This window comes from Malaya genurostris, chromosome 2 (assembly GCF_030247185.1).
Source record: "Malaya genurostris strain Urasoe2022 chromosome 2, Malgen_1.1, whole genome shotgun sequence".
NCBI classification, from domain to species: Eukaryota; Metazoa; Arthropoda; class Insecta; order Diptera; family Culicidae; genus Malaya; species Malaya genurostris.
Genome location: NC_080571.1, coordinates 82,458,392 through 82,465,393, shown reverse-complemented (window position 1 = coordinate 82,465,393; position 7,002 = coordinate 82,458,392).

Here is a 7,002-nt window from a genome sequence, read left to right as displayed (position 1 = left end):
TACAAAACCTGAGACAATTGGCCATTGAGCTGATAACTGCTTCAAAAAATTTCTAGCTATTGGAAGGAATGCCATTATGAGGGTCTTTAAGGGTTCAGATATATTGAATGCTGAGAAAATCCATTCAACAATTTCCGAAAACTTCAGTAATCCTGTTGGTGGCTGTGAAATAGAGCCCACAGGATTATTACCTTTTTCTGTGCTAGATCCTGGATTGGTTTGTGAATTTGACAAACCAGGAGGCACAGTCTTTGGTTTTGACTTTTTTTGTTTAACACGGGGATCTTTTTTTGAAGATGAAACTTTAGGTGTCTTTTTTGGTAATTTGGAAGAAGACTTCTTTCTCTTAACTGACCCTTGGGTAGTGATAAACGAATTACCTTCACTATTTTCGTCAGAGTCAGAGTCCTCTGGTTCCTCTAGATTTGAAAACCCGTTTTCGGTTTCCAAAGGGGGGACATCAATGACCGTTTTAAGCATTTCTGCATATGTGCGCTTAGACCGTGCTTTTAAAGAAAGCTTAATTTTGTCTTTGTGCACTTTAAATGCAGTGCATACTGAAATATCCTCATGAGGACTTTCCCCACAATAAATACATTTTTCAATTTCCTTGTTGCAATCATTATCTTTATGAGGTCCTTCACACTTAATACATTTTGGTTTATTGCTACAGTAAGTAGCTGTGTGTCCGAATTTTTTGCAGTTCGTACAATTCATTACATTTGGAACAAAAAGCCGAACAGGGAGGCGAATTTTATCGACATAGACATGGGACGGCAACGCAGACCCGGCAAATGTCACTCGAAACGAGTCTGATGGGCGATAAACTTTTTTTTCCTCTTCATGAACTACTGAGTACAGTTGTTTGGACTCCAGTATTTTCACACCCTCAAGCATAGAGTTCTTGAAACGACCAACACCATGCTTGAGTAAATCATCTACCGAAAGACTCGCTTCGGTAACAACACCGTCAATTTCGACATCTTTGGAGGGTATGTAAACTTTATACCCTTTATTGAAATGTTCCGAAGAGACAATATCATTCGCGTGTTTCAAATTATTTACCACAACACGAATTTTATCGTTATTTACTTTTATGATCTCTTTGATTGAAGAGTATCGTGATGTCAAACCTTTAGAAATTTGGTAAATGTTTAATGGCTTTGATATACGTCTAAAAAAGACTATCCAAGGCCCAGAAGAGCTCTCCTGATATTTTTTCGTTCGTGGGGGTATCGGATTCATGCTAGGATTTACGTCCATGGATTCATCCATCACATTAAAATTTTTAATCAAACTTTAAAATAAAAAATGAAACCAACACTACACAGTACTCAATTAAAAGGAAAAGAAAAAACTTCTACCTTGAAATTGTTGTCTATCTCCGTTGCACTGCCGTGTAGATCCTCGTTGCTCTAGATGTTCTTGTTGGTTGCTGATTGTTGGATGTGATGCTACTGCTACCTGACATCCAGCACCACTCGATTTCCGATTTACTTTTGTCTTCGCCAGCTGCAACCAGCGCAGGTCACCGGTGTATACCTGCGTGTTGTATGGCAGTGGAAAGACCGAGTTGTCTTGTCTCCTTCTTCCTTGTGCTCCGCACCGATATGCTTCTGCACCGATATGCTTCTGCACCGAAGTGCCTTCGCACCGGTGTGCCTTTGCACTCTCCTGCTTCTGTGTGCCTTTGCACTCTTCTTCTTCAATGTGCCTTTGCACTCTCCTGCTCAGCACTTGTGGCTGTATATTGTGGCCTGGGTAGAGCTTGGGAAACGCCCTTTGTTGTTTCCTTCACCAGCTTGGCTCAGCACTAGGGCTTTCTTATGCAGCACGACTATACGTTTTAACGGCTGCTGCCAACAGGTTTCTACCTGTAGTTCAACCGTTGTCGTATTTAACGCGTGTAAACCAACCAGCGTTATTAAACTGTACGCTTCTATACACAACCTTCTCGGTTGAACGGCTATTACTGAATGAGTAATAATAATACATAAAATACATAAAATAGTCGATAAGTATTCGACGCTATATACAATACGAAGGTTTTTGAGGCCTATCTGAGTTAACGCCGAAGTAAAGGTACAATGGAAATTTTGTTTTTGTTCCGATTCTAGAGATTTTAACCTTAAGATCATTCGCCTCTTTGGGCTAGACAAACTTTCTGGCACTATGTGCGGGGTTGGGAATCGAACCCAGGTGGGTTGCGTGGCATCGACTTACCCATCACGCTATCCCCAAAATGGAAAAAATGTTCCATTTGACGAAGCGTTTCACTCGATATTATCGTTACATGGAAAGCGTTATGTTAAGTTAAAGAAGCTAGGAAGCGTTGCAAACGACTAGTTTTCTCAAATTGAGGGTTACAAATCATATGAATTATTTTGTGAAAATTATGAATTTGTTAGATTCTTGCGGTAAACAAGTTACGACGCGTTACTTTCAAGAAAGTTATAGACGTTACGAAGCGTTACATGCGTTACTATTTTGTATATTACAGGCAACACTTGCGTTATTTTTTAGTAAGTTGCATGCGTCATATGCGTTACTTTTTGTAAGTTAAGGCGTTATGAAGTGTTACATGCGTTACTTTTTGGTGAGTTGTAGACGTCACGAAGCTTTGTTGTAATTTATAGCCGTTACAAGCTTTACATGTGTTATTGTGCGCCATATGTGTTACGAAGTGTTACAGGCAATACGTTACGTAGCGTTAGATGTATTATTTTTTTGTGGGTTATAGGCGTTATAAAGCGTTACATGCGTTACTGTTTTGTAAGTTAAAGGCGTTACAAAATGTTACATGCGTTACTTTTAAGTAAGTTATAGGCATTACAAAGCGTTACTTTTGTGTTGGCCATAGACGTTGCGATGCTTTACTCTTATTTATGTAATAGGAGTTACTAAGCGTTACATGCGTTACATTTTTGTATGTTATAAACGTTACGAAACGTAACATGCGTTACTTTTTTGTGAGTATCAAGCGTTACATACGTTACTTTTTTGCATGTAACAGGCGCTACGAAGCGTTACATGCGTTACTTATTAGTATGTTATAGACATTACGAAGCGCTATTTTTGGTGAATTACAGGCGTTACGAAGCGTTACATGCGTTACTTTTTTATATGTAATAAGCGTTACGAAGCGTTGCTTTTTTGTGAGTTATAGGCGTTAAGAAGCGTTAAATGCGTTACATTTTTGTGAGTTATAGACGTTGCTCTGCGTTACTTCTTTGAATGTTACAGGCGTTACGAAGCGTTACATGCGTTACTTTATTGTAAGTAGTAGATGTTACGAAGCGTTACATGTGTTATTTTCATGTGTATATGAAGCGTTACATGCGTTACTTTATTGTAAGTAATAGGCGTTACAAAGCGTTACATGCGCTACTTTCTTGTAAGTTACAGGTGTTACGAAGCACTACATAGGTTACTTTTTTGTATGTTATGGAGATTACATCCGTTACTTTTTTGTTGGTTATAGGCGTTACGAAGCGTTACATGCGTTACTTTTTGGTGAGTTGTAGACGTCACGAAGCGTTACATGCATTATTTTTGTGTAATTTGTAGACATTACTAAGCGTTACATGCGTTACTTTTTTGTATGTTCTAGGAGTTACGAAGCGTTACATGCGTTACTTTACTTGTAAGCTATGGAGGTTACGAAGAGTTACATGCGTTACTTTTTTGTAAGTTATAGGCGTTACAAAGCATTACATGCGTTACTTTTTGGAAGTAGTAGATGTTACGAATCGTTACATCCGTTACTTTTATGTGTATTTGAAGCGTTATATGCGTTACTTTTTTGTATGTTATAGGCGTGACGTTACCTTTTTGTTGGTTATAGGCGTTACGAAGCGTTACATGCGTTACTTTTTGGTGAGTTCTAGACGTCACGAAGCGTTACATGTGTTACTTTTTTGTATGTTCAAGGCGTTACGAAAGTTTACATGCGTTGCTCTTTTAGAAGTTATAGGCGTTACAAAGCGTCACATGCGTAACTTTTTTGTAAGTCATAGGTGTTACGAAGCATTATATGCGTTACTTTTTTGTATGTTATAAGCGCTACGAAGAGTTACATGCGTTATTTTTTGTATGTTATAAGCGTTACAAAGTTTTTTTTTAATTATAGAGGCTTTAACATTAATGCCATTCGCCTCTTCGGGCCATAAAAACTTTCTGAAACTATGTGCGGGGTTGGGAATCGAACCCAGGCGGGCGGCGTGAAAGGCATCGACTTACCCATCACGCTATACCCGTCCCCGCGTTACAAAGCGTTACATGCGTTACTTTCTTGTAAGTTATAGGCGTTACGAAGCGCTACATGCGTTACTTTTTTGTATGTTATGGGCATTACATCCGTTACTTTTTTGTGGATTATAGGCGTTACGAAGCGTTACATGCGATACATTTTTGTGAGCTATAGACGTTGCTTAGCGTTACTTCTTTGTATAATATAGGCGGTACGAAGTTTTACATGTGCTACTTTTTTGTATGTTTTAGGTGTTACGAAGCGTTACATGCGTAACTTTTTTGTAAGTAAAAAACGTTACGAAGCGTTACATGAGTTACTTTTTTGTGCGTATAAAGGTTTACATGCGATACTTTTTTGTATGTTATAGGCGTTAAGAAGCGTTACATGCGTTACCTTATTGTAAGTAATAGATGCGTTACTTTATTGTAAATAATAGGCGTTACGAAGCATTACATAGGTTACTTTTTTGTATGTTTTGGAGATTACATCCGTTACTTTTTTGTTGATTATAGGCGTTACGAAGCGTTACATGCGTTACACTTTTGTATGTTCTAGGCGTCACAAAGCGTTACATGCATTACTTTTCTTGTAAGTTATAAAGGTTACGCAGCGTTACATGCATTATTTTTTTGTATGTTCTAGGCGTTACGAAGCGTTACAGGCGTTACTTTTCTTGTAAGTTATAGACGTTACGAAACGTTACATTCGTTACTTTTTGTATGATCTAGGCGTTACGAAGCGTTACAGGTGTTACTTTTCTTGGAAGTTATAGACGTTACGAAACGTTACATGCGTTACTTTTTGTATGATCTAGGCGTTACGAAGCAATACAGGCGTTACTTTTCTTGGAAGTTATAGACGTTACGAAACGTTACATTCGTTACTTTTTGTATGATCTAGGCGTTACGAAGCGTTACAGGCGTTACTTTTCTTGGAAGTTATAGACGTTACGAAACGTTACATGCGTTACTTTTTTGTATGTTCTAGGCAATACGAAGCGTTACATACGTTACATTTTAATAAACTGTAGGTTTTACGAAGCGTTACCTTTCTAAAGAGACAGGCGTAACGAAGCGTGACTTTTTGTAAGTTTCAGGCGTAATGAAACGTGACATGTGTTACTCTGTATAAATTTTTGGCGTTATGAAGCGTTACATGCGTTAGTTTTTTGTGAGTTTGTTTGTTGATTACAGGCGTTACGAGGTGTTGCATATGTTGCTGTTTTGTAATTTATAGACGTTACAAGTTTTAGGTGTAGTACAAAACGTTACATGTGTTACTTTTTTCAAAGATACATGTATTACGAGGCGTTACATCCGTTACTGTAAGTTTTGTGTTATATGTGTTAAAAAGCGTTACAAGAGTTTTGGTATCCCAATTTAAACATATTGAAGAGTCACTTATTCTCAAAATCTGCTAGAAATGTGAAAAATGTGAAATGATCAGAAATGTTTCTACAACGGCATGGAATACACTGATCAAAATTAGCACGGTGACACATGTTATCGGAACGAAAATTTGTTTATTTTTAATTTTGAAGGAAATTGGGCATAAATATTATTGAAGTTAATGAATTGTTCTATCCATGCAGGAATAATTAATTCTTTTCTTGGTATGAGAGCATCCAGTAAATTGAAATGTCATTCCACCTGATTCAACGGTTTCAATACTTTAATATCGTTTTTGCTTGAGAAAACTGAAACTGACCCAGGGTAGTTTCATCAAACAAACACTTTTCACGAAACTGTGTTGATTTCGCACTTAGCAACGAGGGTTTGAGTAAAACTGATTTAAAAACCAGGTTCGAAACTGACTCGATTTTCAGTTCAACAACGTTGAAACTAGGATCGAAACTGACTTCAAACAAACGATTTGACAGCAGTTAGAGTGAAAACTGGGTTAGGTTTGGCATCAAGCGAAAACGACATAAATTTTACCAACAGTCACGTAGCCAGAGGCCCCTCCCGAAATCAGACACAGAAACGTTTGAGAAATATTATTATTATTGATCCTGTAGATTACACCATGAGATAGAGGTTTTAAGAGTGATGTGATGCTCAAAACTGCCGATGAAGCATGCAGCGGCAGGCCCTACGAAGCAAGAATGTGTCAAAACCACATAAAGCGGAGGATGAAACCAGGGTGAAATAAATAACAATGATAATAATAATGCATAAAATTGTACTGGACAACCGGAAAATAAAAAGAGCTTGAGCATGTCTTATTTTGGAAAGATTCTGGCCGCTGGAACCGAAACATACTTATTTACGGTTAGAAAGACGAACGCAAGCGCACTTCGAGTACATGTTTGGCTGAATCCATTATTATACGCCAGAGAACAGAATGATAACACGGCAATAAACCCGATTAGTTTATGTGAAATTCAGGAACCTTGTATGGGAGCGTAGGACCTTTCATATGAATCTGAGTTTGTAGAAATCAGTTAAGCCATCTCTGAGAAAATTGAGTGACACATTAGATGTTCTAGCAAAGCCTTGGTATTACATTCCTGTAGTGAAATTTGACCTTCTGTTTCAACAGACTTCGCAGCCGATTCAGAGTGTACAGAACCATTGCATGGCTGGTGCTACGATCCTACTGACACTACGAATCCTTCCGGGTCGGGGTTCGAATTTGCTGTTCTCGTCGGCCTGAATTGAATGGTAATAATTATAGCAGTAAGTTGTTTAAATCAGTGTTGCTTATCTTTTACTGCCGGCTCGCCACTGGGTCGTCTGGATCTTCTTGAA